The 24,194-nt window shown below is 42.5% G+C and overlaps 1 long non-coding RNA gene across 1 annotated transcript in view; it reads left to right on the top strand.

Annotated features, from left to right (window-relative positions):
- Window positions 1-1,549: 1,549 nt before the first annotated feature.
- LOC140895318 (uncharacterized) overlaps window positions 1,550-24,194 on the top strand; it is a 142,503-nt gene continuing 119,858 nt past the window's right edge. The window contains exons 1-2 of the long non-coding RNA XR_012154168.1: window positions 1,550-1,645; window positions 3,109-3,209. This is a non-coding gene — a long non-coding RNA (uncharacterized lncRNA). The remainder of the gene's footprint in view (window positions 1,646-3,108; window positions 3,210-24,194) is intronic.

Here is a 24,194-nt window from a genome sequence, read left to right as displayed (position 1 = left end):
CTGGGTCATCCCATTTACCCTTTTAAAATATTCCTGCGTGTTAAGGAAATGGGTCCATGGGACAGTACTGGATGTGCCTTTTGCTTTACACACGAATATCTTTTGTAACCACAATGCATTGTACTGGACTGTTACCATTTCCTTTACACACGTTGTGATCAAAATCTCTCTTCCTAAAGATGTGAGGGGTGAATTTTCGAAGGAGCCCATAGGGGGAAGGACTGCTGCTTCTAGTGCATTAAATGTTTTTAACCCCATTTCCGGTTCATGCCGATGGATCAATATACCGTTACCTGCAATGGTGATCTCACTGTGATTGTGCAAGTGGAAGTTTAAGGTCCCAAGCCCCCTTCCCCCCTATTTTTTTATACTAATGGACAAGGCTGGGTGGTAGATATTACTGAGCAAATGATGGGTATTTTGATTGCCTGTGCAATCACTGTATCACAAGCCTGTAACGTGTTGCTTTGTAAAGCACTTTGAGTATCTTGCGTCTGATCAATACTGTCTAAAGCTGTATTGTGTTGTATCTGCTTTTGTCCAAAAGAGAACTAGCTTTTGACACAGACAGCACTGGAGCTGTCCAACCCCCTTCAAAGCTGAATGCACCCTGAATTGCTACAGAGATGACTGGCAGCAAGAACAGTCATTAACTGCTGCAGTGAAGGGGGGTACTTAACCTACCTACCAGCACATACAATTATTTCTGCCATGGCTACCTTGGAAAATGCACTTGTCAGTTAAATACATTCAAAAAGTCTTTGTAGACCAGGCAAAAGGCAGACCAAATCCAGGTACCAAACAGTCATAGCTAAGCTGCTCCACATAGAATTACACAGCAAGAGGAGCGAAGGGTGAAGATTTGAATGTTGTGAAACAGTTTATTTGGTGGCAGTACCTTAAATCCTGCAATAGAAGGGGATTCCCAGATGAAAGAACTGACGTGAAGAAAGCCAGTATCTGTTCTCATTTGCCAGTAGCTTTCTCCCAGGCAAAACAGGGAGGGGAAGTTGCTATGAAGAAAAAGGTACATGGGTGGAGGGAGGGTGAGAAATAGGTAACACCTTCTGCTCCATGGAGTAGGAATAAGCCCTAAGAGAACCTCAAAAAATAAAATGAGCTTGTTTTGTCTAGTATCCACCCATCTCAGTTCTTGATAGTTTGAGACTTGGATTTTATTCTGTTCATACAGATGGCCCCAGGCCTCTTGCCTCTTCATGGATCCCTGAGGATCCAAGTTTCAAATTGGGTTCCATGACCTATCCCATAGAGTGGCAAATCTGGCCTTTCTGACAAGGATCTCAGTGCAAATATTTATCCTTTCCTTTCCCCTTTCCCCTCCCTGGCTCCCAATATTAGGAATGATGATCTGGGCCCATAATAATACTTTAGCACTTTGTAGTCACAGATCTCAAGGTGCTTTACCAAGGTATGTATCATTACAAGGCACTATAAATGCCCTGGGACTGCCAGTTGAAATGAAACCCAATATTAAGAATATGGATTTTAATTTTAATTTTACAGATGTGTATTTTCTTTTTAGAATAAGAGCACCAGCTGGGGGACAGGCCACTTCCTGGAAGTCCATGACCAGCTGGAGTTAGAAGCTGTCAGCAGTACCTGAGGCCATCAACTCTCTTAGCAGGTATTAAGTTCCCAGGAAATTTCCTGGCTCCAAGTTTGTGTTGCTTAACTGATATTGCTGCCTTCAGTGTGAGTTGGTATTACTCAGGCATCCTCTTTTTGTATATTCAACTTCTACATAGAGCGGGTTGGAAATTTTCCATCAAAATTTATTTATTTTTTTTACACAAAATGCAGTTTCCACAAAATGTTTTTCTGTGAAGAAATGCAGATTTTTATTTTTATTTTTTTTTTGCCTACATTTTTCAATTTTACAGTGGGAAAATCAAAACAAGGTATTTTGTTTCAGGTGCAGTCAGTTCAAACAGGAATGTTTTGATCTGTCAAACTCCAGTTGAAACATTTTGTTTAACGTCCACCTAACCTGAATCTGTCTACCTGAGCTGTAGCAGAGCCTCATGAGAGTCAGAGTTCAGGTGCCTGATGCCTCTGTGAACTGGGCTCTTTACCTGGACTACATCTCCTGTTTTTCACCATGACTTCCCCCGTAGTGGAACCACCAGGGTGCATCATGGGAGTCCCATGACTGCTGTGCTATCATGAGGCACTACAGTGGCTGAGGCATTCTCCGCCCAGTATCAAATTGAGCCGAAATGGAATGTTCCGTGATAGCTGAATCAAAAATTGTCAGTACAATTTGTTCTGTAAACAGTCTTTTTCTATTTTTCAACTTTTCATCCCAAATTGGGACAAAAGTGTTGAAATATTGGAATTTTTTTCAAGAGACAGAAATTCTGATTATTTACACTATTAAATGAAGTATGCAAGTTCTGATCCATGGTTTGGATCATAGAACTGCTCCCTGTTACACTGCTATAAATCCAGTGTCTTGTAACTATATTAATTTACTCTAATGGAATTACTCCACTCTGAATGAGATCAGTATTTGGCCCTTATGTCTATATTTAGATAATAAAAGTCATATGAGGGTCTCACTAAATATTTGGCAAATCCAGCAAAACAAGCCCAATAAACTATGCAGGACATAGTTTAATTTCCTCCGCCAGCATCTGGGTTCAGCATTATAATTAGCAGCAGATTTCCTTGGGATATAGCAAACAACAATGTTTATGCTGAATAGCTGTTTGTTAGAGGAGAAAAAAGAGAGGGACTTATATTAATGGAATTAGTCCATATTTTTAGCTCAGGTCCTTAGCAGCTAGGGTCAGATTTTTAAAGGTATTAAGGCACCTAAAGTTGCAGATGGGCTCCTATTGGGATATTCAAAACCATCTAGGCACCTTTGAATATCCCACTCTGAGCCAATCTGCAACTTAAGATGTCTTTAAACATTTAAAAATCTGACCTTAAGCCTTCCTGCCCCTCCTATTTGTTGCTTTTCCTGCAAGAACCCTCCTCTTCCGATTCCGCAACATGTGGGTTAAACCAACTTGCTTAGATGTATCTCCTAATTTGGCCCTTAGACTTTACCTTTCTTTTTTCTGCATCTTGAATGCACCTCAGATTAGTAACTGGCAAGCCTTCAAAGAGTTTGGAATGTGGACTCCCTCAGACAATCATCAAAACATTTGGATACGTATCCAAAGCTGACCTGGCAAACTTGGGTAAGTTATATCATGAGAACTGGCTTCCTGGTATTTTGAGACCGGCATTTCCAATCATGGCTGGAAATGAGACTGGGAAAAATTATTCAGACATCTCAGAATCCAAGAGGGTTTAGTTTGATTTCTGCTGTAAAAATGGACAAAGGTCTGGGTGTGAGAATGACAGAGGAAGCTTGCATCTTTCTTGAATCCAGTTTGCTCACCCATGATCAAAATATAGCCCTATGTCCATGTGGAATGCACATTCCGTAGTTTGATCTTTTCTCAGAATATATTCAAGTCCTAGTGGATGCATCAGAGGGGTTAGATCTTGGCTAATGGCAAAGGAAGGTTTCCTTCACTTCTAATTTAGAGATTAGCAATATCAGCCAGGATAAAAGTTCAGTATACTAGTGTAGTGAAAATGTGCCTGCCCTCTGTACTGAAAACTTTCAAGCATGCTTTCCGGTGTCATTAGTTAAGCAGTAATTAGAATGATCGTTTAACATATTCTCAAAAGTGTGCCAGAAAGAGGATTGCTTTCCATTTTGCACAGCGTTAGTGGTGCTGCCTACTGAAAATAGTTTCCAGCATCTCTTGTTCTGAGTGTGCCCCCAACCTGCCCTAGTAACATAGACAATCTCTCATGTTTTCCTTGTTGAGGGTGTATAGAAGGTACTTAATGAGCTGTCAATTCTGATTACACATATGGAGAAGAGTACAGGTTACATGTAGTAGGACTTTATAATGGGGCCCCCAAACTGTATCCACTTCCTAGAAATTTGTAATTACTGCCTGATAAAACAAAATCTGCCCTTAACTACATTCTGCGTGACCCCCCCCCTGAAATTAGCAATGGAGTCAAGCTCCAACATTCAGATCCAAATCTGGATATTGGTCATCCCAAAGGTCAGGGTATTTGCTTCTAGGATTTTTGTTCACCCCATTATAAAAATAAGAACTTTCATTTTGTACCATGATAATTTTGGTCTGAGTTCTGAGTGCCACTCCTGGAGGGGGGGGTCCAAGTTTACCTTTAATTGAAATCAGTGGGCTTATATGGATGTAAATTGAGTCCGAATATAGCCAAATCTCTGCAGTTAAAGCCTGATTCAAAGCCCAAAGACAGCCTTTGCTTAAAACAAACTGCCATGGTCTTTTATTAAAAGGTATTAATATTTCATTCACTTATTTCTTAAATTTCCTGAAAGTCCATCACAGTGAAATTAGGAGAGCGTAGTGCCTGATCCCATCAATCAGTTTGTTATAGTATGTTATGATATAGTACAGCTCTGAACCAAGTTATAATAAAGTTCTACTCTATCTGAAATATCTCTAGCTCAGGCTTTTGAATGATATGTAGTTAATGCATGGATCTACAGAAAGTCCTCAGTAAACTCATGCAATATGAACAAGGATCTAACTGGTTTCTTTCCTATAGCGTATCTGTAAGAAAAGCTTGTGATAGAAGCAGAACAGTGTTGTTTTGTTAAAACATTTCAATTTAATCCCTGGATCACACTGGTATTTTCCAGAATACAAACCAACTAAAAGTTCAGGAAAACATGTCTCTCTCTGCGTATATAGCTGCAGTTTCCATAGGACGATTATTTAACAAATAATCCTTGAGACTTTCTTAGTGATTTATCACATGCTTTTCAGACCTTAAACCCAAGGGCCAGATCCTCAACTGGTGTAAATTGATGTAGCTCCAAAATAGAGTGGTGCTGATTTTCATGAGCTGAGGATCTGGCTGATGGTGTTAAAATGGCTGGCTAATCCAATAAAGTGTAATAGAAACAAATGTAGGTTGGGGATGTTTTCAATTCTTAGCCTGTTGTTGCGGTTCTATTTATAGATAGCTGTCTGTTTCTAATGGCTGTTTAAGAAGTTGAGTACCCTTTGATTATTTTCTAATTACTGAGTCACTGAGAAGTTTGGTGGCGCATTTCAGTTTGTGCAGCATCTGGAGTTCTGAGATTCCTTTGGTTCTTGCCAGTCTGTCTTGAACGTACAGTACAAATCAAAGGCTCTGCAAAAGGATTGGCATGTGGCCCACATCTTAACAGCGAGGTCATCTCATGGGGCCCTCTCCCCACCCATTCGCGGTGGTGTGATATCCCAGTGGCAATTACAATTGTTTGTACGTTGCTAGACTGGTTCCTCCAGGTTTTCAGTTGCTACCGCAGGTGTCTAAGCTGTGCATGGCAATGAAAAGCCTAAAGCTTGTAGAAACAACTGGCGACTGGGAAAAGGCATGCTTTGTGGACCGCCAGCAAGTGTTCTGTGTCCATAAACCACAGAATGAGAATTGCTGAGACTCATAATACACTTGCCTAGCTTGTTGATGAATGAAGGTCAGTTCTGCATGTGAGCTGCCCTACTGGGTATATGACAAAATTCATCTCTTTACTGGGGTGTTTCCTGAATGGAGTATATTTGTATCCTGGCTTTTAGGAAGGGAGTCTTTTGTTTAATACCTCCAGTATTAAATACTGCATGATCTGGAGTAGTACATGGGCCAGGGACACTGTCGGGGAGATATTTTTAAAACCTCAAAAATGAAACAAAACTTTCATTGTACAGCATTTTTGGAAGAAATAACATTGATTTAATTAACTACTCTTCCCGAGTTTTCTTTTTTTTTTTTTAATGTATGCTTCACCGTGCTGCACTCAAGCCTTTGCTAAGTAACTGTTTTATTGCTCCAGGTTATGCCTCTCCCTCCTGTTTTGTTACTCACCTCAGTGAATTATGTCTGAAATCGGATCAGAAGCTTTTACGTCAGGAACTTTGGGTGAAATCTTCGTCCCATTGAAGTTGATGGAAACTTTGCCATTGACTTCGGTGGACCCAGGATTTCCACTTTTATCTTCTCATAGTATTTGTACTGTGGCCTCTTGCACACTTAGGGGCACTGTAAAATAATATTAGAAGTCAACACTAACCTCTGTGGGTGAATGGGTTGGGCTGGAGATGTGAGGTCACACCCCAACCCACCAGTCATGTTCCTTTGGGGCCATAGCAGCACTAACAGCTGCTCTGGTCTTCCCCCTCCTTGTGCTCCTTCGGGCTGCCTGCTTTGGGTATGCCTACACTGCAGCTGGAAGCGTGCTTCCCATTGTGAGTAGACAGACGTGCTAGCTCTGCTTGAACTAATGACCTAAAAATAGTGGAGCAGCTGGGGTGGCACAGGCGGCAGCTTGTGCTAGCCACCCGAGTACAAACCCACCCAGACCCCCTGGGTACCTACTCTTGGGTACCAGGAAGGAGCCCCCTGTCTTCTCTTTCCCCATGGTGCAAGGTGAGCCACAATTTGGCCATTTGAATGTAACTTAATCTTTTCTGCATTCTCTTTCTCTCTATGGTGCAAAAATAGTCTCCACAACACATTTGTATCCTCCAGGAAAGATAACATGTGGACAATGTTGCAAAACTCCAGGTGGGAGTTGTGGCTGTCATACAGAAATGACATATGTAAAAGTTATCAAATATATACAGACGTGTTTGAAGAAGACCAGGGTGATTTCAGAGAAAATTATTCTGCATACCGTGAGACAAATAAGAAGCCAGCCTGCCTGTGCCTATCGGGGCCCACACAGCAGTGCGTTAGCTAGGGTCAATCCTGCAGGTCTTTGCACAGGGCAAAGGAGACCAAGTAAGGATATGGCTCTCCTGAACAGGTAGGAGTATCGCTATGTGCAAGCACAACTGAGGATAAATGCTAGCTGTAACCTGCTGCACATGGTGATAGTAACCTTCAAGCCTCTGTGAGCCTGCTCCCATAATACCCGGTCCACAGCATCCAAGTTGTAGTTCAGATGGTCCCATTCTCCTCCATGGACTAGGCTATCTGGCTGGACTACCTCTCCCATGGCACACCTGGGTAGGGATTCCTATGATGCACCCATTTACCTCCCGTGTGTGTGTGGGGGGGGGGGGGGGGGGATGGAGCATCATGGGAGATGAAGTTCAGATGTCTTATGCTCCCATTCTCCTTTATGAGCTGGACTTTTTTCCTGGACTACAGCTCCCATAAAGCTTTTTACAGCACTGGTTTGAATAAAACATGTTGGTGTTTGGGCCAATTTAAAAAAAAAAATTTTTTTTTGACCAAACTATTTAACTGAAAAGTCAAAATTTTCCATGGGGGAAAAATATCTATTTTATGACCAGCTGGGGGACTGATTTGTTGACTTGCTCTAATCCCCACTGTGTCAAGGATTGTCTGATTGCAGCATCCTTTGTCCGTCTTTGATATCAAAGTCCTCCACTTTCCCCTTCCTGTGGCCTATAATCCGATCCAGATCCAGTAATTGGCAAAACTTCCATTTACTTCAATGGGAACTAGATCAGGTCCTTAATTTGCCTTGTTCTGTCCTCAGTGAAGATTTCACTCTTTTCAGCACAAATTTTGGCTCCTTTCAGCTACTTACATGTCTGAACACTGGGGGAATGAGCTGGTCCCCTTAAATAAAAATCTGAGAGAAGGTGTCTGGAAAACAGGAGACCCATAAGGAAAAATATGACACACAGGTACTCGACTGAACAGATGAAGTGAGTTGTTATAGCAACTTGAGCTCTAAAAACAGTAGAGGATACCGACATGGTGCCACTCAAACTGAAGAATTCACATGAGTGCTCTCGAAATTCTAACACTGAGGAAATACCTTTCTCCTATTATTTTTAAATTCAGTGCACATAGGCTTCCTCAGCAAAATCTGTGTAAATCATCCTGTCTAGTAAAGAGACAAGCTCTTTCAAATATTTTGAAAGAGCTCATATTATGACTTGTCAAAAAAGAATTGTGGGGAAAAAAATATGGATTTCAATTCACATACAGTACTTGAAAGCCTTCCAGATTTCAAGTAAGTACTCTGACTCAGAGTATGTGTAGGGCATAACTAGCATGGAGAGACACCAAGGTGACAGCATGTAGTTGTAACATCAAACTGGTAACATTTATCAGCTTCATGTACTTATAATGGGAAATAATGACTCCCCAGATACTGGATCTGTGTATTGGTATCTGGAGAAGCGCTATTTATTATTAAACGTAGGAGTAGGTTTCACATACGTGTAGTTGAAATGTTTAATGGCAAAAAAGGCTGCTATATACTGAAATGCTTAGTAGACACTACCAGTCTGAAGAAGGCTTGCTTATTAGGTACCTGATCTAAAGCCTATTGATGCCCCTGGGCATTTTTCCATTGACCCTGATGGGCTTTGGCTCAGGCCCCAAAATACTTGTGCATGAAAAATTGTTTGAAGATCTTCATCTGTTCCCATTTTATTTAAATGATTGTGTGTTAGTACAGCATGGAGTATAATAAGGCCTGAGGTCCTCTCTCTGAAAAATGGGAATCTAAGCTCCAGACCGGGTTGTTGTTTTTTTTAAACAGTTTAATAGTATGGCTTTTCTTGCTGGGTTATTTGCATCAAAGATAATCTATCCAATGACATCCTCGATAAGCAACCCCTCAGGATGTTTCATGTGGTGAGATAGGAGTGAGTCACAAATATTTGCAAGATGAAGATCATTCATTAAAAGCGGCAACGAGTCCTGTGACACCTTATAGACTAACAGACGTATTGGAGCATAAGCTTTTGTGGGTGAAAACATCCGACGAAGTGGGTATTCACCCACGAAAGCTTATGCTCCAATATGTCTGCTAGTCTATAAGGTGCTACAGGACTCAGTCTGGATCTGTAAAAGCAGCAAACACAGCTACCCTTGTGATACTTGTCGTCATTCCTTAAGTAAGGGCCAATCCTGGGAATGGAGCAAGCCTGTGTACAAGGACTCCTGGCAAAAACCTCTATAGCAGTGTGAAGGAATCCTCAACTTTCCTCAGCCAGGCTGCTGGAGAAGCTAAGATGCAACCACTGCAAAAGGCCACTAATTAGTACTGCAAGCATTCCTAGAGGCACAAAAAAGTCACCAGCAGTCACTCAAAGTGAGAGCTTCACAATCCATAAAGAGGTTTGAAAATGCAACAGTTAAGGTTCTGAGAGCAGTATTATCTCAGTACCACATCCTGTGTGTCTACAGCCCACGTTTTCTAATGTACAGGATTCAGCTCCAAGGTTCAACAGGAATGGAAAGTCCCCCACACACAGCATGTTTCAAAGCCCCAAAGGTAGAATGCTGCTGTCTGAACAGTAACCAGACTTTTTGAGGTTTTGTCTACACTGTTTTTTATTGTCTTACTGTGGCACATTTTACCCTGTGTGTGGTTTTGTTTTTGTTTTTTTTTAAAAGAATGGATAAGGGGATGCATGAGCTTAATAACTGGTATTTAAGTGGTCCCGCTTAGCCTGTCGGGTGACCTCTTAGGCCCTGCTCCTGAACCTTCATGAAGGCACAGAAGGAAACGAGGTTCTAGGAGTCAGATAATAGCCTGGGATGAAGGAAACCCAGGTTCAAGTCTCTGCTTCACCAAAGACTTTCTGTGTGACCTTGGGCAAGTTACTGAGGCTACGTCCACATTATGAGCGAACGCTGTGATTCCCAGCTCATGTAGACATCTCTCCTCTGAGCTAGTGTGGTAAAATTTGTAGCGTAGCTGTGGTCGTATGCGGTCATAGCTGTGCCCTACCTCACCAGTGAGTTGTGAGGATTAAACACCTTCAGGATTGTGAGGTGCTCGGATACAGTGGTAATAGGGACTATTGAAGTACTTCGGATCAGAGTATTGGTGCCCTCAGTAGGGCTCTGTGTGGGCACAGAGATCACTCTCTATGTGACGCTCATTGCAGGCATGAGACCATATTGAGCAGAGCTGGTCAGGAATTTTTTGACAAAACCAATTTTTACATTGGAAAATGCTGATTCATCAAGCTAAACTTTTTGTGGGAAAGGGTCAGTTTAACTGAATTTTTCAACTTGAATTTTTTTTTTGACAGTTTCAGAATTCTCAATGTTTTGTTTCAGCATTTTCTGGAAGGGAAATCTAGATTTTCATTCAGATGTTTTGTATTGAAATTTAAGACCATTACAGTTTAAAAAAAAAAAGATGATCATATTTGAAAAGAAATGTTTCAAAATTATGGAAACAAACCATATCAATTGATCCTAACTGATTTTTTTCTTATTTTCAATTCACAAACATTTTCAAGATTGACTTCTCTCTTCCCTCCCCTCCCCCCACAATTTAAGACGGAATTTTTTTTGAAATCTCAATTTTTTGTGTGTGGGATAAGAATACTTTGCTCTTATACAGCACTTTTCATCAGTAGCTCTCAAAGGAAGGTCAGTGTCATTGTACAGATTGGGAAGTTTAAGCACAGAATTGCCTAAGTTTCCTAGCAGCCAATTAGCAGAGCCAGGAATAGAACCCATGTTTCCAGTCTAATGCTCTGTTGTCTAAGCCGGGCTGCTTCTCACCTAATACTGTACTAAGTTGAACAGGTTAAGAGATTCACAGGCTTGGAAGGGACCTCAAGAGATCATCTAGTCCAACCGGACCAATCCCCATTTTTTGCCCCAGATCAACTTAACAGCCCCCTGAAGGATTGAACTCACAACCCTGGGTTTAGCAGGCCAATGCTCAAACCACTGAGCTAGATGGTTGAGTTCCTTCTCTTGTGTGAGGTTGGGTCCATAAAGCAGCAGCACACCTGCTAACAGTGTGACAGCTGATTTTTGCAACTGAGAAACAGACATTTTTCTATAAAATGAAAAGCATAGCATTTGCGAAATGCAGCTGTAAGTGTGGAGAGAAAATCACAGGGCTCATGATTTTGTGTTTGCCTATGATTTTTCCTGTTCCAAATGTGAAGGAAAGATTGGTTTGTTTGTTTGGACGTTGGTACATGTAACAGTTACAATCCCCCTTTTGCACTCTGTCCAAGCAACTACCTGAGACCAGCAGACTTTGGCCTTATCAGGATGGGCAGAGAAAACTGGCAGAAATGTCTGAGGGGGTGTGAGATTAGTTAGGCTGCTAAAAGAGGTTAGCAGATGCCTACACAACATGCCCAGAAGTGTCTTTTCAGTGGCTTAGAACTCCCTCCCCACCACATTTCCCAGTCTCGCCCACGAAAGATTAGTTCTCTGCAAGGACTCAGTCTATGTCCGGTTTCAGCCATTTTTGCATAGTCTTGTTTTAAGAAAAAAAAAAAAGACATGGTTAGATTTTTCCCACCCTACTCTTCTGTAACCCAGACATGACTGAAGGGATTTTGCTCAAACATTCCCCAATAATAACAATGATTCTTCTTCAGACCGAAACTAACTATGGAAACCAGTAACCCCCAAAGGCAAATATTTCTGAAAGTTACGAGCAGGAGAAAAGTTATACTACAGGTATAGTGCAAATGGTTTTTGTAACCTTAATGGCAGATGTTACTAACAACCTGCTTAAACTATGTATTTATTTCTATTTAAAAAAAACAACTTAGAAATATATTCCTAGCTGTGAACAGGTTGAATAGGAACATTTGGGAGGTGAAGAGACTTGTCTCTTTGTTTTTTTTAAATCAATAGAAAAAGCAAACCACGTGCTGTAGGTTTAGATTTATTGGTGTAAGTCTAGCCCCTAGTGGACAGTAGTCCATGGTTCAAACCCAAACACCGGGCTAGCATAGGTACACCTTTGAACAGCTGTTAGGTTACATTTCAAGTGGCTGGAGACAAAACTGGTTTTAGGACAGATTCATCAGCAAATGGGACCACTGCAGTGTTAGAGTTGGTGCAGTTATGGTAAAAGTTAGCTAGCAGCTTCTGTAAAGTCTCTAAATGAAATTCTACCCCACAGCCTTTGCTCTTGTATTCCATCATGAATGTCAGAGAAGCTTTTCTTACTGGTCTTATCTATCACACAGAATGATATTTGTGTTGGGCTTGCCACTCCTCCCCCTAGAATCCTGTGTCAAGGATTCCAGGGGAAAGAAGAGAACCAAAGTTTCAGACTTATGCAAAAACAGCGATGGAGTCCTTTGTAATGAAACAAACGGGTGGACAAGGTTCAGCATCTAAAGACTTATCTAGAAAGTCAGATCAGATTGAGGGAGTTAGAGCTCTCCATTTAGTGGAGAATCCTGCCATTTCCTCCCAGGTCAGCCTGTCAAAGTTCAGCAGAACCCTTGTGTTTCTGCTATCTGGGGGATGTAGGATTTTTGGACTCCACATGGGGGGTCCCACACCAGGCAGCCGGACTCCATGGCAGCTCCTACTCCCACCGTGTTCAGTGATCAGGAAAGGTAGGCTGAGGGCCCTGCTGCTCTGCAGATCCACCGTCTCCAGCAACAGGGGAAGCGATTGCAGCCTCAGGCTTGATGGAGCAGCTGTGCTGCCTCAGGAGGAGCTGGCTTCCATCCGCATTCATGCAGGATCTGATAATCCCTGAAAGCCAAACCAGAGAGCTCTTGTGGCTGGAGTTCTCAGTCCATTCCCTAAGGAAGAGGAGTCATTTTTTTTTCTCATCCTTCTGTTAAGTAGGCAAGTGGGAACACCTAGTTGACCACATCACCTCCTAGTCGAAAGGACAGAACAGCATGTACAGATACAGATATGTTAAGACAACAGCAGTGGTTAAATTTTATTCATTGGTCCTACAAGGCTCTGAGCATTCCCAGCTCCCGTGGCTTTCAGTGGGAGTTAGGAGGGCTCAGCACCTTTCTAGATGATGAAGTCCAATATTTTTAGGCGGAAGCCCTTTTAGTTTCCTGCCAGAGGCTTCCTTTAAATGAAGCCCTTCCTTCAGCCAGCCATCAGTGTAGATGTAGAGAGCCCTGCCATCTCTTTTCCACTGTCCAGGAGGACAGCAGGCATTTCAGAGCCTGTGATCAGAGGACACTAGCTCTGCGGAGGCTTCCACAATGGCTGCATGAAACCGTGCATTCAGGGTAGGAGAGGAGCAAGGCTTGTGGAGTTGCCTCTCCGTTGATCCACCAGTAATTATCGCCAGCGTGGGTGGAGGAGTGGCACAAGGGCTGGGCAGGCTATAATTAAGCCAGGAGTAGCAATCAAGCAGCAGCCTGGAAAGAAGGAGTCCTCTCCCCTGCGCCTGCAGAGGTCTGTGTACCCAGCACACCATGTCACTGGAGATGATGACGAAATCTTCTAATCTCAATGATATGTGATTCTGATTAAAATGTTTGCAAAAAATAACATGCCCCATTGCTAAATCGCCCCCAGCTGGGACCAGGCTTTGTCCCTGTGCTCGCCGAAAACTCTTCTGAGCCTTCTTTGAAAATAATTAGTGGCACAGGCAGCTTTGAAAATCAAGTTTCACTTTTCTTTTTTTTAAAAACATTTCCCCCCAGTACCAAACGCGATTAGAACATAGCATGGATTAATTGCTCTGCCAAATGTCATTCCTAGAAATCAAATCTGTTTTGCGACATATGAGTGAGTGTCTGAATACTCCAAAGACATTAAAAATATCTGCATAATTTTAAAAGCTGCTAAATGTTGTTTTCTCTCTCTCTTTTTTGTGTGTGTGTACAGTATGGTATCTTACTCCTGTGATGAGAAGTTGAATGGCAAGTTTAAGCCAAATGCAATTTTTTTACACTGTAGTCATAAAATCTTGACAATGCAGTTCACAGTGGAAATGCCCCTAGGCTTTAAATTTGCAATTAGACATCCATGATCCATCTTTGCCAGGTGAAATTTCTGATTTTTTGGGGATTTTTGCCTGAGTAAAGCTGCAACATTTAGGCTGAAGTATTCATTTGTTCAGGTCTTTAGTAACCTAAACCAAAGTATAGAGTACAAAGAATAAAATCCACAAAATGTATACAGAATTGCCTACACAATATCTCAGTAGCACTTGCCCAGCGTCATAACCCCCTCCCAGTGACCTGTATCTCACAACTAGAGCATGTCCAAAATTGTCTGGTGGTGAGACACGCGTCTATCGGACAGTGCTGATTCAACTGAGCTGAAATGTTTCACAGCCACATGAACGTTTCAATGGAATCGACGACAGAAACCAGGCAGGCAGGCTTGACAGTTCCTGCCAGCTTGTCTGCCCCCCCCGACTCCTCGGCAGGCCACCTGGCTGAGACCACAGGAGCTGGCGCTCGGGGAGGTTGCTCCTCAGCCACGTGCACTTGTCTGCAGCTCCCTACTAGTCAGCCAGGGGGGCTGCTGTGAAGTCAGGGCTCCCCCACTCCGGAGGTAGCCAGCTCCCTGACTTCATGGGTAGCTGGCACCACTGCCCAACTCCACAGATAGCAGCCTCTCCAACACCTTGGGTTGCCTAGGGAGCCCACGGTCGGCTTATCCCCAATTGTATATGGGGAAACTGCAGCAGACTGCTTGGACTGTTCAGCCAGGGCCTGTAGTGCAGAGAGCGTGATGGGCTACACTGAAGCAGAAATACCCAGGAGGAATTCCGGGTATGGTAGGAGGCTCTGCTCTGCCTTCCATGACTGCACAGCTGCGAAGGGGTATTGACAGACCCACTGTTCTGCCCTTTAAGCAGCCAGCACAGATACGGGTGCTAGAGGAGACTTTGGGCTCTGTAATGTGGCAGACTTTGGGGGTTTGTTGGGTAAGTATTAAGTAGATTTGGGTAACTTACTTCGAAAGGACTCTGAGAAACTTACTTTCTAAAACAGAATTTGCTAAATGAATGCATCTCGCTGATCTGGAGAGTCATCGGCCACTAGTTAGCCAGCTGTCTTCAGTGCCTCTTCTGTGGGGGTTAAAGGCCCAAACCAGCCTTTTAATCACCTGTGTAACCCTAGCATTTGTAACCCAGCAGGGTATTGCACTCATTATCAGGGTCTGATAGTTTCTCTCCCTTTGTGCAAGACAGAGCATTTTCTTCCCCTTTTTCTGCTTAAATTCTGAGCGTTCCAGCCAGCAGCTTCAAAACCTACAGCTGGTGGAAATTTTTGGACCAAAGACGGGCTCTGTGTGTATACAAATATAGTTTGTCAAAAATTAATAAAATTTGGATTTTTTTAATGAAAAAAATCCACTTTTGTTGACAATTTTCATTTCACAAGTTTTAATTTACCTTTATTACAAATTGAATTTTTCATTTTGTTTTGGAAACGCCTTCTGGAGCCACAACAAAAGGTTGATTTCAATTTGAAACGAAATGAATGAAGCTTTTCATTTTGATATTTTTAATCAAAAACCAGATTTTTTTCATAGAACAAAAATTAAAAATTGTATTTCCATCAAAAGTGAACCTTATGCTGGGCCATGGTCAGAATGTAATTGTTACTAGCTGAGTCACTGGTGTAGTGTGGGCCTCAGGTGGTGTAGTATATGATTTAGCGCAATTGGAGGTCAAATACATAAATGATAAAACATATTAATCCGATAAATAGGGAATAACAACATATCCAACATGGTTTCAAGTTTCTAAAAGTTCACACACCTATGACATTAGCTCTTAAACTTGCACCTCTGTATGAGGGGGCTAGGAGGTGAAGTTTTTGTTAAGCCTTAGCTAGATCATTTCCCCTTCTGCAGCAGGATTTTCCTATAGCAGAATACTGCCTTCCTTTCTGCTGAGGGATTATTACTGCACCTGTGAATCTTTGAATTAGCCATAACTGGGGTGGTTGGGGCCTAACAGCAGGCAGCTACCAGGAAGAAGACTGCTGGAGAGAAGGAACACTTGTTACCTTCCCATCAGGTAAGAGCTTCTGCTTTCACTGGGAGGTGTTTTTTCTCCCCACCCAAGTTTAGATGAGTGGGAGTTGTGTTGCACAAACGAATCTTTCATTTAGAGAGAGGGGGGAAAAAACACAACACCTGCTTTCCTTCTGTTCTGGGAGAGACTTGAAAAGCAAGAAACTGATAATGAACCACCTTTCACATCCCATTTGTACTCTGTTCTCTCTCACACACCACATGTGCGAAGGAATCCTTGGTGCAGACAAGGAACGGCAATTAAAAGTGGAACATCTCCAGGGTTTTGGAGAGCAGAGGAATGAGCTCCTGTCTGCCCATACCAGAAGCTCTGCTTTCAGGGATCTCTAGTTTCCTCCCAACATGGTAGCTGCAGGCTGTCTTTCTTGCAGTCCTTGGGAATCTCTCTTCCCTCGACCCCCAGATGAGAAGAAACAGTTTCTCTAAATAGAGAAACCACCCTGATGCAGTAGCCTTATTCTCCTGATTTAGAGTGTCCCTTTTATATTAGGTGATCTGGCCACTGGAAATAGAATAATTACCTGTTAGCTCTGGTGTATCCAGGCAGTCCAGATTTAGGGTGTCCATTGTATGCCTTAATTTTTTTTCATGGTGCTTCCTCACTGGCTTACAGAAGACTGCAAGCAGATGCCTGAAGGCCTGCCTCACCTCTCCACCTTTCTTCTGGGAGGGTATCCTCTCAATTCCTGTTCACGGAGGCTCTCGGTAATAAGGAGATGGCATTGTCTGGGTTCTCCATGGAGAGTTTCTGTCTTGTAGACTGTAAGAAGTGGAACTCTCAAGGTTTATTGGTTTATACAGACTATAGTTACTCCTGTACCCAACCAAGGGTGAATGGGAGTGAGAGAGAGACAGACAAGGTAGGTGAGGTAATATCTTTTATTTAGACCAACTTCTGTGGAAGGCACAAGTTTTGACTTGATATAAATGGCATTGGCACCCTTGGTTTTAATACTCAGAATACTGGAATTATAGTTGCAGAATCTAGTGCAATGGTGCACTTTCTAGTGGAGGATGAGTCCCACATCATTCAAATTCTACCCTGCATGTCAGACGCTGAAATAAAAAACCTGTTGATGCATTTACTCTTTTCCTCCTCTCCAAACCACAAGCAAAAAAGCACTTAGTGATTTAGTCTTTTTAAGATTTCTTTATTCCTTGGGTTAGCCAGGACCTGGCTCCTGTTCTGTCTCCTCTGTGCTACTCAAAGCAGTGTAATCAGCTGGCCGAGGCTTTTCCCAGAGTTGGGGAATCCCCAGATGGCGTAAAGCTGGCACAGCAGACTCAGGGCTAGCCTTCTAGTTTCTGTGTAGGGAGTGTGATGCAAAACTCCTGTGCTCCAGCAGACTGTGGCTGGTGGTCCCTGAAGGATTGTTACACCCATGTGCAATCTAGAATCAGTTTGGAGGAATATAAAGGTGTTGTAAAGGCACTTTTGTTCATTCGCTCCCAGGTCTTGTGGCAAGCAAAGCTCAGTCAAACTGAAGGATTGAGTCCTTTTGTCTTAACTTGTCTTAGCACGCAGGTAGCATCCTTCCTGTCTTCTCCAAGCATAAGTGCTTCTGAACACTACGAAACAATTCAGGTCAAGCAAACTGGGGGCATCCAGCTGAATTCATTTAACATCTTGCTCCATGGGGTGGGAGGAGGGAATAAGCAACATGCTAGTGAAATCTTCATCCGATGCTACATTCATGTGTTGCAAATGGCAGTGCAGATAGAAAAATAATGCAAAGGGACCTAGTGAGAGTACCAGAAACATGGAAGGAAGATAATGAAGTGAGGGCTGTAAATCCAATTGAAGGAAGACACTGGGGCTATATTAATGCTGAAAGACATGAAAGAGAGCAAGTGAAAAGCAAATTACAGATGGGCTTGCAATGCAATATGGCATTAAAAATGGCCCAGTGCAGTTTTGGGTTCTAGAGGTGGTATATTACGGGGAAGATAATCCTACCTCTCTATCCACCTCTGGTGCAACTGCAGTGGCAGTGACCCTCACAAAAGCTTATGCTCAAATGAAGTGTTAGTCTCTAAGGTGCCACAAGTCCTCCTTTTCTTTTTACATTTAAATCTGGGGAGCTCTATCGGAAAGGTACTAATAAATCGGAAGGAGCTCAGAGAAGAGCACAAAGATGTTTGGAGGGTCTGGGGGGAGAGAACCTTCCCTGAAGAGTCGGAGGGCTAAGTAGGTGTAAGTTGGCTGAGCGAGGACGAAAGGAGAACACACAGCTGCATAGATATGAAGGGTGAGACGAGCAATTAGGGAAAGAAATAGTTTTGATAGGATCATGGGAAAAATTAGGTGCTTCCAAGTGTCCAAGAGTCTCCAGCGCCAAGGAGGTGACCAAAACAGGGACTTCAAGCTGCTGTGCACTAAAACCAGGAAACCCTGCAGCTCCGCATAGAAGACCTGAAAACTCTCTCAAATGAGTTTAAGGGCAATCAGCTCAATCTTTGAGAGAGGTCTCGCATAAAGACTCGGTGGCATAGCTTCAAAAATAGCACATGTTGGTAGTGTACAAATATAGGGGTGACGTGAACTCCAGTATAGTCCAGGGAGATTGGCTACGCTGCAGTAAAACACCTGTCGTTGGTCTGTGTCAGTGACTTGGGCTATTGGGGCTCAGCCTGCAGGGCTGTAAAATTTGAGCGTAGGCTTGGAGCCAAGGTCAGCTGGCACGGGCCTGCCCGTGGGTGTTTTATTGCCGTGTAGACATACCCTCGGTGTCTATAGACCCGCACTGGTTCTCAAGACCCCATCAGATTAGGAGTTAGTGCTCTCAGCAATAACAAAAGTTGTTGCATCACCTGGGGGAAGATGATGGGATTCTTTGCATGAGTTGGGGAGGTTGTGTGTGTGAAGTTAGCGCTCTGAATTTTCACAGTCTTTACAAGTTCGTACCTTGTACAGAATTCGCAGTGACTTAGAGAAGGGTGCTGCAATGTGGGAAGGATGCAAAGAAAACAACTAGAGATAGGCCTTTCCAAGCCTCTGGATCAAAGACTTTTCCCCCAAATTCAGGGGGGTGCTTGGATATGGAGCCAAACTTGGTGATTCAAGCCTCTCTCTTTTTTTAATATCTGGGGAATGGAGCTGAGTGGGTGTTGTTTTTTTTTGTTTTTTTTATTAAAACTGGTATTTCCCGGGAGGATGTTAAAAACATACTATACCTCTCAGTTACTCCTTGGAGTTAGTGGGAAAATTCATAGTATAGTGCCCCTTATATAGTGTAATGTTTGTTCTAGTGACTACACAGTGACAGTGTAATGCAAGAAGTGAGGTAAAAGCTAGTTACTATGAGCTTGTGAAGTGGTTGCAAATAGCATTTTTTCTTTAACTGCTTAGTCCGATTTATACCAGGGTTTTAAATTTGCTAGTGTTTACACTGGGATGGTGCCTGTTGTGCAGGTTGTGAGGTTAGCAGAGCTGGGCGCTTGGTAACTTTGCTGTGCTTTTTATTACGTTGCAGCAGAACATAGCTCAAGGATTATCGCTGGCAGTAAAGGACAGCCAACGCTGATGTGTATAAACATTCCCCTGAGTGCCTTGATACAAGGTTTGGAAGGGAAGTAATTGTGTTAGATTTCGGTTACAGTGGAGGCCTGATAAGATTACATTGGAGATATTTTACTTTGAAAAGTCTGATGTGATCCTTAAAAAGCAATAAATATAACACCTCTGCTATGAAGTGGGATTGTCATTTTAGAGGCACGCAGAATTCTATTTTCTTTCTTGGTTGCTCTGATGGTGGAATCTTATTACTCCCAAACAACACCAAGCGTCCTTTGATTTAATGGTGAAATGACTGGGGACGAACAAAAAACAAAAGGAAAATGCTGTTCTTTTTAGTCTTTGGCTATGCTTGCCTGATGCCTTTGCAACCAGCATTGACTTCAGTGCTTCCTTTGATGGGAGCAGAGAAGGAACCTATATTGAAGAGAACTACTGTTCTAGTGACTAACTGATACGCTTGTATTTACGTGCTCTGGACTGGTGCACTGTTCAAGCCTACAGAATGAAGAGAAGAACTCCTTTCTCCCCGAGGTCTGAAGGATGGAATGGCTTTCAGTACAGCAGTCCATACTGGTCTATTTTTTGATCTGACTGCAAATCCCCAATAGAGATGCATCTAGAAGTTTCTGGCTTTAATAAGTAAAATTATTACTTGGTCTGAATGGAACCTTACACAGTAATATAATGCATGACTGTTTATGGGATTGAAATGAGGTCCACGATGGCATGTGTAGCACAGAGGCAATGCTAATTTGTCGTCTTTTCCTTTCAGATCTTTTCTTTATGAATTTCTAGGTCAAGTTTGTTTGTTTGTTTGTTTTTTAAAAAAAGATCAGTGATTTTGGGTGCCTATATTTTTGGCTGCCCGATTTTGAGACCGCATAGAAAGGACTGATTTTCTGGAAATGTTAAGCCTCCATCCTCTGAAAATTGGGCTCCTTCACAGGATTTCATATTCCCTAGTCACTTTTGAAAATGTTGCCCTAATATCCTATTAAAAAAGAGATGTTCGATGAAATAGTGCAGTTCCTTAATTTAAAGATCAGCCCAAAGAGGATACTAATCACCACCAAAGGGTTAAAGTTGTACTAAATAGCCACCTGACCTACCTTTTATCATCCTACCTGTAGAGACAGATTACTGCCATTAAAGAAGATCATTTGTCTGTGTCCTGCAACAGGGTGTAGCCTTTGATAATAAAGATAAGATGATGCTGAGATAAGCAAAGAGCTCTCCTGGTTACTACTTATTCCTTGCCTTCTTTTATGGCCATCACGAAGGTAAGGTGCTGTTACAAAGCAGCTAATAATTAGTTAATTATGAACTTGGAAGAAGAGGCACAAGAAGCTTTGAAGTGTTAAATAATAAAAAAGAGAATGCAACTCATTTAGACTTTGGACAACATATGCTTGCTACTTCCAGAACTCTGTTGCAATAATTACTAATAAAATAAATAGATGGCTAACCAGCAAACTGATAATTAACTGATAGTTTCTGCTGAGCACTAGGCAATCGGTGAGCCTGTCTGAGGACTGGGTGTCCCTGAGCCAATCCACAGGACATGAAATGTTTATAGGAGACAATTGTGCCCTGAGGGCTCCATCTTCTGTGAGAGCTGCCAGAGATGTTATTCAGTGCTTATGTCTTCCAGTGAAATTCAAATCTATAATTTAAATAATCTGAATGTTTGAACCCTATCTGCTGAATAAACACACAAAGGAAGTCTTTAGACCTGTAATCACTGACTTCTTAACAGGGGCAGCCTTCTCCAAGCCAGACAACTGCAAACAATTAGGGAAATTAGTGGCTCCAGCCCCACCATCAGGCTTCATGCTTGTTTATAATTTAATCGAAGAAAATGTCAAAACAGTCAAGGGTTGAAAGAAACAAGATGCATTTTTCAGATGAAATTAAAACTGCCAGGCTGCAATATTGGGGATGTTTGTTTAATAGCGTGTGATCCAGAGCATGGATCTGATTTTCGGGAATTTATAATAATCTGTATTTTGTCGTGTGCAGAGAAACATAGGGTATCATGGTTTTTCTCAAAGGTAATGCAACAGCATCGCAATAACACTAATAAGAACTTGTCAAATTCTTGGGTAAAATCTCAGTGTGGAGGGGACTAGTCTTTGCACACTTAATAATTTACCAGGTAGGCCAACGCTATAGCCCCTAATCAGGCAGCTGCTGCTGCATCGAGCCAATCTGATTTTTGTCTGATTCCCCTCCCCCACACTTAATAAATATTTCTGGAATTATTTTCGAAAGACAATAATACTTCTTGGTTTGAATACACAGTTAGCTTTTTATCTGACTTTATAATTCATTATTTTAGAGGGGAACTAAAGGTTGAATGGCCACTGCATGGGGGCCAAAACAAAAAAATCGCTTGCTTCCTGGTCCGCCATGCAGAAAGCAGCCTGCCTCTTGCCACATTGGAGCAAGATGGATGTTTCCATCTTTCCCACTGCAAAAATACGGCCTTGTTGTTTTTGTGCTCTGGAACAAATAGGACATAAAGGACCTTTCTGAGCTATATCAGTTGTTCTGTACAGTCTGCGAAGTGAGACCCCAACTCTGCTGGAAAAGTCCAAAGGAGAACCCTGACTGAATCACTCCTGTCTGCCTCCAACAAAACTGGTTTCAGAGGAACAGCCGTGTTAGTCTGTATTCGCAAAAAGAAAAGGAGTACTTGTGGCACCTTAGAGACTAACCAACAAAACTGGGTATATCTTTTGTAAACCCCTATATACGTAATAACAGACAAGCAACCATGTAACACAAGGCTGTAATTCCATTGCAGGGCTCTGTTAGAGACATAAACCAGGAGGCCACTGCTCAAAAGTTTTGTCACTAGAACTCCCATGATGGAATTAATAGCCTCATTTGTTTATTTTCCCTGTAATATTTGGCTATCACTCGCTGTCCACCTCTTTCTCCATTACACTTATCCATCACCTCATTCATATATGCACTCCATATCTAGGTGCTCTGATCCCACTCCAGCCCCAGACCACCTCTTCTGCTTTCAGCCATACCCATCGCTTCCTCGGATGTACTCTCCTGCTGTTTTGGTCCATTCACTGGCCCATGCCACCTTTTCTACTGCTATGTTTTTGCTACTCCACACCGATCTTCCACACAGTTGTAAAGATAAAAGGAGAGAGGAGAGGCCAGAGGCCTTGTTACAACTTATATATACCTGCAGGCGCTTTTAATCACATATTTGGGTTGCTTATTGGTCCCAAAAAACCATGACCATACTTGTGCAATGGAAAAATCAGCCTTGTCATTATCATAAAGCAATAGTTGCTACAGTATAGCAATGATGATGCCCAGCTGTAGTCTGTCCAACTAGAAATGCAGTAAGTCTGCCATAAACATGGGGCTAAAGTACACTCTGTTACACCGATATAACTGAGAATAACTCCATTGTTTCACTATAGAGTAAATATGCATTTATGAAGAGTAACTGAAAGCAAACATTGGCCCAGTAATAGAAGTGTCAGACTTCATGAATTACAGGACTATTGTAGTAATAAGTATTAAACCACAGTTCTCTTTTCCTTAACAACTACCCAGTTAGTTACTATGGCATAGACGGCAAAGGTTCTGAGTAAAATGTCCTTTACAATTACACAGGACAGAAAAAAGGTGAATGGGTAATTCATCATTTTACTTGTTTCACTACCTCATTGTCCCTGTTACCTTTCCCCTTCAAAAGTCCAATAGGTAAAGACCAACCAACCTAATCACTTACCCCATTTGTAAAATAAAGAGACTTCCTGGATTCACTATTTTAGTTGTAAACTCTCTGGGGCAGGGACTTTCTTATTATGTGTATGTAAGGCACCTTGCACAATAGGGCCCTAATGTTGATTGGGATTTTTAGGTGCTCTTAGAGGAAAAATAATCTAGTTTAGTCTATAAAAGCTGGCAAGAATTTGACTTCCATTCCCGGCTTGGGAAAGCCACCACAGCCACATCCAACACACCAAATGTGAAAGCAATCATCAAAGCCATGCAGAATAGCTATGTATTTGAAAGCTTTATGAATTAAGTCTCTTTCCAAAGTCATGTACCGACCTCTGATAACTCCACTGGGGAGTGCGAAAGTATTCAGGAGGGGTAAGTAGACCTGGGCCGTTAAGAATGGGTACTCTAAGTAATCGGTGAAAATTACCCAATTTTTAGGTTCCTCCCCACCACTTACCTGATATCTTTAAAAAAAATATTGTCATGCTTGTGGAAGATGCTGACTCCGTGCTGTTAGTGACCAAAGTCTTCTCTTTGTCCACAGAAGAGGTTCAGGCCAGGCACGGTGCAAGCGTCCTAATCCTCTCACAGGCCTATTAATGTACCTCCTCTCTGGTCTGGAGGGACCACCTTGAGGGATGATAAGATGGTTCTGTTTTACCTTACCTGCGGAGGCCTTCTGCTGTGGGGAAAGCCCCTACAAAGGGTGCTTCTGGGAGCAGCCATGGCAAGTTGAAGCCCTGACAGAGTCGCTTCAACCGTGTCACAGAGTCCTGGGGAGCACCCAGTCCTGCAAGTCAGTGTGCTGACATAGTTCCCTTTGTCTGCCCACGGAGGTCAATGGGACTCTGTGCAGGGCAAGAGTCTAAACTTGGATTAGAAGCTTTATGTGGAGGCTTTGGACCTTTGCATGAATGGTCTTGTGCCCCAGGCAAATCTATTAAAATATGGTTTAGGGGGTGGGAGGAGGAACTAGAGCCCACTCTGTGATGCGACAAACCCCTCTCTTCAACATGAGGACATGTTCAAGGCTACAAGATTGGGGACCCCCGTTGCAAGTGGCTGAGGTTTCTCTGTCACCACTAGTTGGGAGCAGAGAAGATTTTGC

This window comes from Lepidochelys kempii, chromosome 11 (assembly GCF_965140265.1).
Source record: "Lepidochelys kempii isolate rLepKem1 chromosome 11, rLepKem1.hap2, whole genome shotgun sequence".
Classification (NCBI taxonomy): Eukaryota; Metazoa; Chordata; order Testudines; family Cheloniidae; genus Lepidochelys; species Lepidochelys kempii.
The sequence above is the reverse complement of the archived record's forward strand: the minus strand, read 5'-3'. Positions and strand labels throughout refer to the sequence as shown.